At 35.8% G+C, this 10677-nt stretch overlaps 1 long non-coding RNA gene across 1 annotated transcript; it reads left to right on the forward strand.

Moving 5' to 3' along the window:
• Window positions 1–8623: 8623 nt before the first annotated feature.
• On the forward strand, window positions 8624–10259 carry LOC145074477 (uncharacterized). The gene is made up of 3 exons (XR_013691864.1): window positions 8624–8690; window positions 9234–9282; window positions 9648–10259. It is a non-coding gene; the product is annotated as an uncharacterized LOC145074477 (long non-coding RNA).
• Window positions 10260–10677: the final 418 nt, after the last annotated feature.

The raw sequence follows: 10677 nt of genomic DNA on the forward strand, positions 1-10677 counted from the left end.
ACCCTCCGAATCCATCCGCAGAAAACCTCCTAACCTCAAGGTATTTTTAGTTGAGCAACCTAAGCATACATAATCTAGAATTACAATTTATGATACCACTATGGAGCTTTTTTGGAATTCTTCACTTTCTTTGATAATTTGATCCTTGATTTTGTTTGAATTCACCACCTTATTTGATTTGATTTCTGGTATCTTCAACTTTTGAATTTCTTGGAATTTTGATCTTTTGATCTTCACTTTATTTGCTCCAAAATTCTTCAAACTCTTTTTTTTTCTTTCGTAATTCTTTTTTTTTTTTATATATGTTACATGTACCTCACTTTTTTCACTCAAAACCTACATGCTTAAGCAGAGGCGCTCAACCTCAACCTTTATTGGCTAACGATAATAATTTTCCTGGATACATTTCAGGTTTAGGCTGCTAAACATATTGCATCCCTCAAATCAAGCGGGGTTATGTTTTTGTTCCATGATTTCACTAAAATAAGGGAGGCCACAAATGCACTATAACGTGTATTGGCTCAACTAAACATTTGAGTTCTCATCGGATTATCTCATACAATATAGCAAAAATTTAAATTATCACTAGATTTTTCTACATTAAACTATTATTTCAAGTTTTTAAATTTTCAAATTTTCCAAATTCTAGCAATTTCATTTTTTCTTTTAAATTTACTTCTTAATTTTAATTTACTTTTACCGACCCCCTACCCCACACTTATTTCATACAATGCCCTCATTGTATGCTAAAACAAATTAAGAACATAAAAGAAGAAAAGGAACAGACTCCCCTGGGTAGTTGTGGCGAGATCGAATGGGGCTGCTACAAGTTGCTTCAAATATTGCTGAAAAACTGGAAACTGGAACTGCTGCTTCTGAATGTGCCGAAAAATAAAATCAAGACCGCCATCTTCAAAAATGTGGTGCAAAATATTGCAAATAAATGCAATGTATAGTATACATAACGTGGGAAAGTGTCGACCACGTCATTTCGTCCAAAAATGGCATCCTCTTCTCGCGATGAAAAATCCCCCACAACATAGGAAAGTGTCAACCATGTCGTGGCAGTCGGGATGATATTTCTTCCTCGCGTCGAAATACAACTCTACGGTGTGGGAACTGCTCATCCATATCATAAGAGTCAAAACATCGTAAAAATGCCAATCTTCAAAACTATCGCTCACGAAATAAATATGCACCCCACACTTATAACAAATTGTGGGTCTCGACTATAATCTTTAACTCTCACACTGATCTCCCTAGCAACAGTCGGACCTAGCTGCTGAACTTATTGCCAGCTTCCTAAGGGCGAAAATTCTGCAGAAATCTAAACAAGCAAAGAGCATCAACATGGAAAACAAACTAAATCAAAGTTTAATTACATACCAAATACAAAAAAAAAACTAAACTAAACACAAAACAAAAAAAAATAAACAAAAGGATCACTCATCATCTCCATCATCATGTGGCTGTGTCCCAGAAGTACCGGCCCCATCATATCGTGACTGGAATGGTGGTGGGTAGGGAACCGAATACTGAAACCCCTGGTGGGCAAAGAATGCGTTCAACGCATCCCCATACCACTGTTGTTGCCTGTCCACATGTGCAACATACTCGCTAAGGTTCTGGACCCTCATGTCAAGACGGTCAATACCCTGAGCCAGGTAGCGCATATCAATCTCCGGCTCAGGTCCCTGCTGCGCTCCCTGAGGAGCAGGTCTACGCCGCTGGACCCGTCTTGGCTGTGGCTCGGCGGCACCCTCCTCATCTGCCACATCATCTGCTCGAACTCTCAAGACACCATCTCCACCCCTCTCCAACACACGCATCGACTCTAACAGCTGAAGACTCATCGGCCTCATGTCATGGAACACCATCGATCTCGTGATCTCACGCGGCAGCAACTGATATGACCGGGCTAAACGCGTGATAAAATGCCCTCCGCGTATCGGGCTGTCCCCCCTAAGTCCCCTGGCCCTCCGTCCCAAATATACAGCCAAAGCAACTGGAAGGTTCAGGTGCCTCCCGGGAGTAACTAGCGCCCATAGGAAATAAAGGTCTGTCGAAGGCACTCTCTCACTGTTCTTGTGATGCGTGAGAGAAATAGAAATCAACCGGTGCAACATTCGGTAGGTAGTAGACCGAATTATCCCCCCTCGCGCGGTAGATGGTGTATAAATTGCCCCTGTAATCTCGGCCCAAAAAGTGTTCTCGTTATAATCATCTGGCCGCTCCGTAAGACAAATAGCAAGGAATGCCAGGAAGTGGACACTCCTCGTCTCATCGGCTGTGTAAATACCCACCCGAGTCGCAAGCTCTATCACGCTGCATTCTCGGCTCACTCCACCTAGTCTGAAAGCAAAGGCTGTCCTGTCATCGAGTGCCTTCCTAGGATCATAGGAAACTGTAACATAGAACTCCAGCAAAAATTCCCGATAAACCGGCTCCTGGATCCGGAACAAACGCGCCCACCCCTGGCACACAAACAAGTCCACACTACTCGCGTCCGAGTGCGTGTATTGCAAAAATCCCTGGATCAATGCAACTAGTCCAGTCCTGGTAGCCAATTCCCAATCGAATGATGGTGCTATATCAATTTCTTTGGTGAGAAGCAAGCTCAAGTTGGTGACATAACGCGCCCGGGTAGCATCATTCAGCGTTTGCGGAAATTGTAAAAAATGATGATCGATCACATCTTCGGGTGGGTTGGTCCTTTGCGTCCTTCGAGCCATAATCTGCACAAATACACACAAACACAAAACCAAACACAATTTCACAGAATTAACAACTTTTTTTTTAAAAAAAAAAAAATAGAGTTGCGTAGGGTCTGTACGCTGGGCGTACATCGGAGTGCACGAATCTGTGTCGGTTCCAGTAGTTCGTTTGCTTATGCTAAAGTCATAACCCAACTGTAAGCAATACACTCAGCAGGGCAAACACATGGCATATCTAAATTTTTAGCTTGCATGGTCCAAAGGCATAAAAAAAACGGAACTACCCAAATAATAAACCACTCTCCTGTTCGTTCCTTATCCATTCAAGATTAGCAAACAATTAACAAGGAAACTTCATAGGGGCAGTTAATCGGATTCTTCAGGACTTGGCGTACGTCCCCAAGCTTCAATCGATGGGTGTGGGACGGGATTAAGATGAAATTAGGTCCAAGGGTTTAGTGTATTAACCGAAATCGGTCCATTCAAGCCCTAATCAACACATACATTTGCAAAATCGGTCCTAATTCAAGAACCCCATAAACCCTAGATTTCGAACCAAGGCTAAATGCAGCTTATTTCATCAAATTAAACACAAATCCATAACATAGAGTAACCAAAATACTTACTTGTGTGTTGGATTTGACAAGAAACGATAAAGAATCGGGATTATTGGAAGGGAGTTGCCGTCACAGTTCGTGTGCGAGAGAGGAGTTGTGAAAAGAATAAAGAAGAAGTCAACGGGTCAAGAGATATACCTGGTCGTCGCTTTACGCAGGGCGTAACCCCATCTCCTTGAAATGTTCATCCGCGATCAGATGTTGAATTACACTTGGCGTAATATAACTTACGCGGGGCGTACGTCTAATTGGAAATTTCTTTTCTTTCTTTAATTTAACTTCCTTTTCTTTTTATTATTTAATTAAGGGACTTAAACTTTAATTATTATTATTATTTAGTTTTTTTTTTTTTTTTTTTTTTTTTAATTTCTTCAGCAATGATGACTTCACGATGAGTGATAAAAAATAAAAAAAAAATATGAGACGTCATAACCACTTATCTTTGTCGAGATCAAACGACAACGGTTGATCAAAAACCTATGCATGCAAGAATTGGTTTACGAAAATACCCGCTTTCGGGACCCGTTAGAATATTTCCTTTGTTTTCCTTGCACCTTTGACTAGAAGCGGAATAAGAAGTGACCTAACTAGTCAAGAACAGCAAGAGCTCGGTCTTCCACTTAACCACCACAATACGTCTTGCTATACTACGCCTCATGGATTGAGTTGGACAAATCAACAAAGTAGTAGGCTAAGCAGGTCAAGAATTCCCTAATCGCTTTCATTCTCGAAACCCATGCAAAAAGTAAAGTCAAGCAATGTGTACAATCCCGAATTCCTGCAAATAACAAGAACCTTCCCGACAAGTGAAATGATATCATCGAAAATCAAACTAAAAATAAAAACTTACTAAAAACAAACAACAAAATATCAAATAAACTAAATTAATGACAAGCCGCTACCCGGCAGCGGCGCCAAAAACTTGATGTGCACAAAAGTACCCACTAATTTTAATATTTATAACCTAACAAACTTAGACTATCTATGCACTTATAGGCAGTGTACCTAGTCAGATTACAGTATAGCTTAGGTAAGTCGGGTGTCGATCACAGGGAACGGTGGATTAATTTAATATATTTAATTATAGGTTACAGGTCACACGAAAAGAATAAATAAATAAATATCAAATTAATAATTAATTAACTACTCTCGATAAACTAACAGGAAAGCAAATCTCTTTAGGTACTTTAGTTTAGACAAATTACACCTTAAAAACATAGACAATTGCATACACAAATTCATTTATTCATGTTCACCGATTCCTAAAATGATTAGATTCGCGTTCACTATAACTAATCCTTTAGCAAACAAGTTAATTCAAACATTGATCAGTTGGTTAAACTAATATGCTTCCTAGTGTTCAGTTCGTATCAAGCAAGACTTGTAAATTTAGTTAACCAAATTAGACATTTAATTAACCTCTTGTTGACGGTCATCAAACAAGGCTCACACATTAACTTACTTATTCTCAAGTTAATCCTAGTTTCACATTCGTTATTCCTAGACTTATAATCTCGATGGTCATCAAAAATCATAAGAGACAAGAAATCAAGCAGATGTTCCTGCAACTCAATTCACTTAACAATTAACATAAAATAATCATCATTAACACATAAGGATCTTTTAACAAGCTTGGCAAGATAAATTAAACACAAATAAACTATTTAATATAGCAATTAGTCTAATAATCAAAGCTTCATTCAATCATAAACACAAAGTAAAAGGTTTTTACACCCAAGTCAGAAACTAAATACAGAATAGTAACACAATGGAATGCTAAACATGGTCACGTTAACAGCCCATAGGATTACCGACACGTATCTGCTCTCCAACCCTTCCGATCTCCGCTCCCGTTAGCTTAACGGCCTTCCAGCCGCCTTCTAGACCCTCAAAACGGCTTAACAGAAGTTAATTGTCGACTAAATTAGGTTAGAAGTCGAATCCTCCCTCCTGGTTAGCTAAAAATCGACTTTTATAATCTTTGTGGCCGACTTAAGTACGCTGGGCGTACATGGAATTACGCGGTGCGTACTTAAGATTACTACGCGTTTGAAGTTATCTGAGGCCACCCAGTACGCGGTGCGTACCCGTTTATTACGCGGGGCGTACGTCGAATTGAGCTCTACGCGGTGCGTAACGCCACTTTACGCGGCACGTAATCCCTCCTTCAGCATTTTTGATTTCTTTAAGCTCCTAAGTCCGGTTTCCGCTTCAGTCTTTTCTTTTGTGCTTTATTGACAACAAATAGCTGCAAAACATAACTCAAAGCATTATGAGTACTTTTTAGTTCTAAAATAGAATAAATAAGGCCAAAATATTAAGATAAAGTGCATAAAAATATATATAAAAATACACATATCAATTCTTCAAACCTAGAGATATGAGTTGTTACTATGAGTTGATTGTACATTGATTGCACGAAAACGCATTGGTAACTCGATGTTATAAAACGTGCCTTTGTGTATGATTCAACAAGTAGTAGAACAAGCCATATGAGTCGAAGTTTATCCATTCCTTTTACCTTCGGGATAAAAGCGATATCTGTGGGCCCCTCGATGATTTGATGATGACAAATGGAAGTGCTCGGCCGGGCCAGGACTAATTTGATTTGTTCAATTAGTCAGTCGTCATAAATCGGAAATCGGGAAACAACAAATGGACAGAGAGAATGATTATAATCCATGTCTCAGTCCATATGATATCTAGAATGGAGGAATATATGATCCCTTATCTAATGAACAAGTCATCGACAAGGTCAGAGTTCGACAGAAGCTTTTGAGAGCTACGATTGCCAGTCGGTTCCTGAAGTCATACGCAATAATAGTTTTAGACTTATCCAAGTGGGAGACTGTTGGATTAATGTCTAAGTCCATAACTATAATTGGTAAGACTTGACCCGACCCGACATGGTCCATTTGGGTTGCACTTCACCGACACAATTTATATGGATAATCTTTTGAGAATAGTATGTTTATGATTAATATTAATATATTATAAGTTCTAATATATTAATATGGAATCATATTATTTAATTAGTATTGATCAAGAATTAATTTAGAATTAATTAAGTGATCAAAGGGAACTAATTAAATATGGACTCTTATATATATGGAATGGGCCAAGTTCATTTAGGTTGGGCTAAGCTTTCATGGATAGTCTATGGAGTGTTTAACCCATGGATCCTAGGAAATGAAAGGTCATGGGTATTGGGGTTTAACCCTAATCCTCCACACTATATAAAGATGTCCTTGGTTGGTGAAATTGGCACTAGTGTGGATACACTAAGAAGGGCTAGCCAATTTCACTAGAGAGAACCAAGTATCTATATTCTCTAAAGTCTTCCAAGGTGTTTTGGTGATTTGTGATTCCACTTGAGGCTTCCACACTATTGGGGCTAAGCTCTTAAAGCTTGAAGACATCAAGCTACATCAAAAGGTATGTATTCTATCTTGTTACATTCATTGATTTGTATGCTAGATTAGGATAATACCTTGGAAGTTCTTATTTGCATGTATAATAGAGAAAACATAAATCCAAGGTATTTAGGGTTGCATGTACACTTAGGAGTGTTAGAATGCTCAAAACCCAACACTAACGATGCATACATTTATATGTAAGTTTATGTTATGTATAAGTTGATGAAAACAAAGAAATCAAACTATAATGATGTTGTGAAAAAAATAATATTGAAAAAACAATATTTTCCTTTAAAAATTAGAATATATATATATATATATATATATATATATATATATATATATATACACACACACACACACACTCACATACATATTGTTCTAAAAAAATATACTCACATACATACATACATAAATTAGATAAATAAATAGATACGTACACTTTCTTATACAAATATACATATTTCTTCTTATTATCATCACTTTTCATTATTCATACATTAAATGTATATTATTTTACCTTATTGATGTGTTAAACGTTGTTTTTTGTTCGTTTGTTCATTTGTTTGTGTGTTTAACAAATTCGTTAGGATTATTATCTATTATCATTATGTTTATAATAATTATTATTGTTAGTACTATTAGTATGATTTTTCATTTTTTGTGTTGTAAATATTTAAAACAAAACGATAAAAAAAATTTACGACTTGAATATTGAAAAATAATAAAAATGGGAATAATAATAATAATAATAATAATAATAATAATAATAATAATAATAATATAAAGTTGTTGGTATTTCGTAGTTATTTTGTAGCTATTTTCTTCTGTTGGTTGTCTGTAGCAATTCTGTAGGTAATTACCTACGGAATACCTACAGCCTTCCTTCCGTCGCTATTCCGTAACTATTCTTTAGTTAATTACCAACGGAATACCTACGGATGCGCGTCCGTTGTTATTCCGTAGGTATTCTGTAGCTATTCCGTTATTAACTTAGGGCATCCCATTCCGTAGGAATTCCGTTGGTATTATGTAGGTAATTACCTACGGAAATATTCTGTAGTTATTTTTCTGTGGCAAAACCCTTTGTTTTCTAGTAGTGGATCCATCTCCACCTTAGGGTTCCGGTACACCTTAGAGGGCGGAGGAGAAGCCGGCAAATCATGGGACGATTGGTTCACGTAATAACGGTAATCGTGAAAACCCAATCTTCCGAGTCTACTAGTTTCATTACTGTGTGATTTCTGATACTGATCCCGATCCCGATTCGAGGACATGGTTTTGTTTAGTTATATTCTAGGGTTTGTTTTCTGTGTTTCTTTTTCTTTCTGATATAAGTTTCAATGGTTCATCGACTCTGAAGAAACTAAGTTTATTTATTTTGCATCAAATTTAGGCGTAAAAAAGTTTCAAATCGATCGAAAAAATTAGTTTTTTTCTTTTTTTTTTTTTTTTTTTTCTTCTGTTTCATTTTCATCTTAGTTTGGCTTTGTTTGAAGGGGGACTAGAAAACTCGAATATTAATGTAAAATTTGTGCATATGTTGATTTTACCATGGTTCTATGTGCGTGATTCATGGATCTGTTGTATGCTGCTATGATTATGTAGGAACAGGAGGACGAACACATTAGTTTTCTTACATAAAGAATTATGTAATAATATGTATTTTGTCAGTTTATAGCAACTTAATTATGAATACAACAATTTATGCACATGTATACATGGATACCATAAGCATAAGCATATGTAGTCTGCATCAATAATTAACAATGATTGGGCAATTTTAAATGGGATTTGGTGAATTAATTATGCATATGTATATCACAAGGCACTTGTATTGGTTTTTGAACTCTTATTTTAATATGAGCTTTCTTATTCTATTGTGCTGCAGTCTTCAAAAGTCAACCAACCGCAGATGGATGGGGAAAAAAAGAAAGGATCAGGTTTGTATGCAATTGGCAATTGCTAGTTTCTGTTGCAAGAGTTTCCTGTAAATATAAATGTTCAATTAGAATTATAGATACACAGAGAACAAGTCACTTAGCACTTCATCCATCCTTGTATGTAAAAGATATACAAAGAAGAAGTTGATTTAAGTTGTGATTAGTTAATTATGTAACTCTCTAATTACTTATATGTACGCCAGTAATGCCTTCTTCTATGGAGAATGGAACAGCCAAAACCCTAGATCGGTCATCAAGGTTTAGGGTTTTGACTTTTGACATCTGGCTTTCTCTTTGGATGCTTTATACTGGTCAACTTATTGTTACATAGAACACTCCCTACAAAAATTATTATAATTAAAAAATATCCGTATATATAGATGCAAAATATCGATTGGAAATCTTGAAAGAATAAGGCGTAAATCGTTTGGTCCGAAGATTAAGGTTTTATTAGGATGAGTGTGATTAAATTTTATTCCAAGATTAGAATATGGTGTGGAAAAAAAATAAACCTTTATACTGAATTTAAATTTTTTGATTCAGGTAACTAGACACAAGAAATGGATCAAGATCAAGGACACCTTGACTCCAGGTTACTAGATATTTTTATTGTTTTTGAATGACATAATTTTTACTTTATAAAAAAAATGTGGGAGAATTGCGGATATGCCCTTGTTAAACATCAAAATATCATATTTGCCAAGTCTTAATATTTTTTAATTTTCTATTAAAACAATCTTGATAAAGTTGCAATTTAACTTCAAACGTCCATCAATTATTTTGCTTGGGTTTTGTGTGTGAGGGATAAAATTGTAAAGTGGGTTTAAAAACTGTGTCAAGGAAAACTTTTACAAGTGATCCATTTCAAGAATTGATTTGTTATCAACTATCATTTGTTTTGCTCTTGATCATTTTGTTCTCCTATAAGTAAAAAGTTTATTTGTTTATATTTTTCAGAATCCCTTTAACTTCGGTCAACGATTTAAATAAAGTTGTGAGTGATGTTGTGTCCATGTCAAAAACGATGGAAAGACTGGGCGCTCGTGTCGAATATTTGGAGGGGGAGTTGCCAAAATTTCTAAAAACGCAACATCTTCCGTCTATTATTCCAAAAAATCTAATCGAACCACAGTTACTTATAAGACCTTTTAGTGAGCATTTTGATCTTCGTAGCTTTTGCTGTTGGCTAGAAGGTGTAGAAGATGCTTTTGATTATTGTTTTGTCCCAGAAGATGAACAAGTAGATGTGGTCAGCTGCAAATTTCTGCCAGGTGGAGAGGCTTCCAAATGGTGGAAACGTATCCAAGATCTAAGCATGCAAGTCGATAAAAAACATCGCATTAATTGGCATCAGATGAAGAGGTTGCTTATGGCTAAATTCATTTCTCCAGATTGTTTGCTAGACAACAAAAAATCCCAAGATTCTTTTTGATGCATTTGGAAGGAAAAGGAAATTAAAATCATGTAGGTTGTTTGCTTGAAAATATTTGTATTCAGTAAGTTTTTATGTATCTGGTGAATTACAAACATATCCTTTTATCTTTTTTTTTTCAGCTCAAAGTAAACCAATTCTTGCAATATCAAACCTCCATAACATCAGCAATGGATATCAATAAAACTTTTGCATATTTGCATATTCTTAATGCTTGTATAATAAGTCGTTGAAAAGCCCCGTAAAAATCGTTAAAAAGTTTCATATCTTTAAAAAAACCCCTGCAGGATGAAAAAATTTTTGTATGGAAAAAAATCCTAAAGATATAATCTTTTTTTTTTTTTTGTCATTTTCTGTTCAAAGATATAGTCATGACTTTTACAAACGTTTGAGATTTTTTAAAAGATTTCCCATGTAATTATATATAGTAAAACACCGTTTCACATTTTGTACCATTTTCTATAGCCGGTTATTACGTTCATGGTATTTACAATTTTCTTAAGAAAACATAAAAATCACTATAAAAGAACATAAATGGGATCATCTAACAAAATT

The sequence above is a fragment of the Lactuca serriola genome, chromosome 9 (genome assembly GCF_051521515.1).
Source record: "Lactuca serriola cultivar US96UC23 chromosome 9, Lser_US96UC23_V15, whole genome shotgun sequence".
Taxonomy (NCBI): domain Eukaryota; kingdom Viridiplantae; phylum Streptophyta; class Magnoliopsida; order Asterales; family Asteraceae; genus Lactuca; species Lactuca serriola.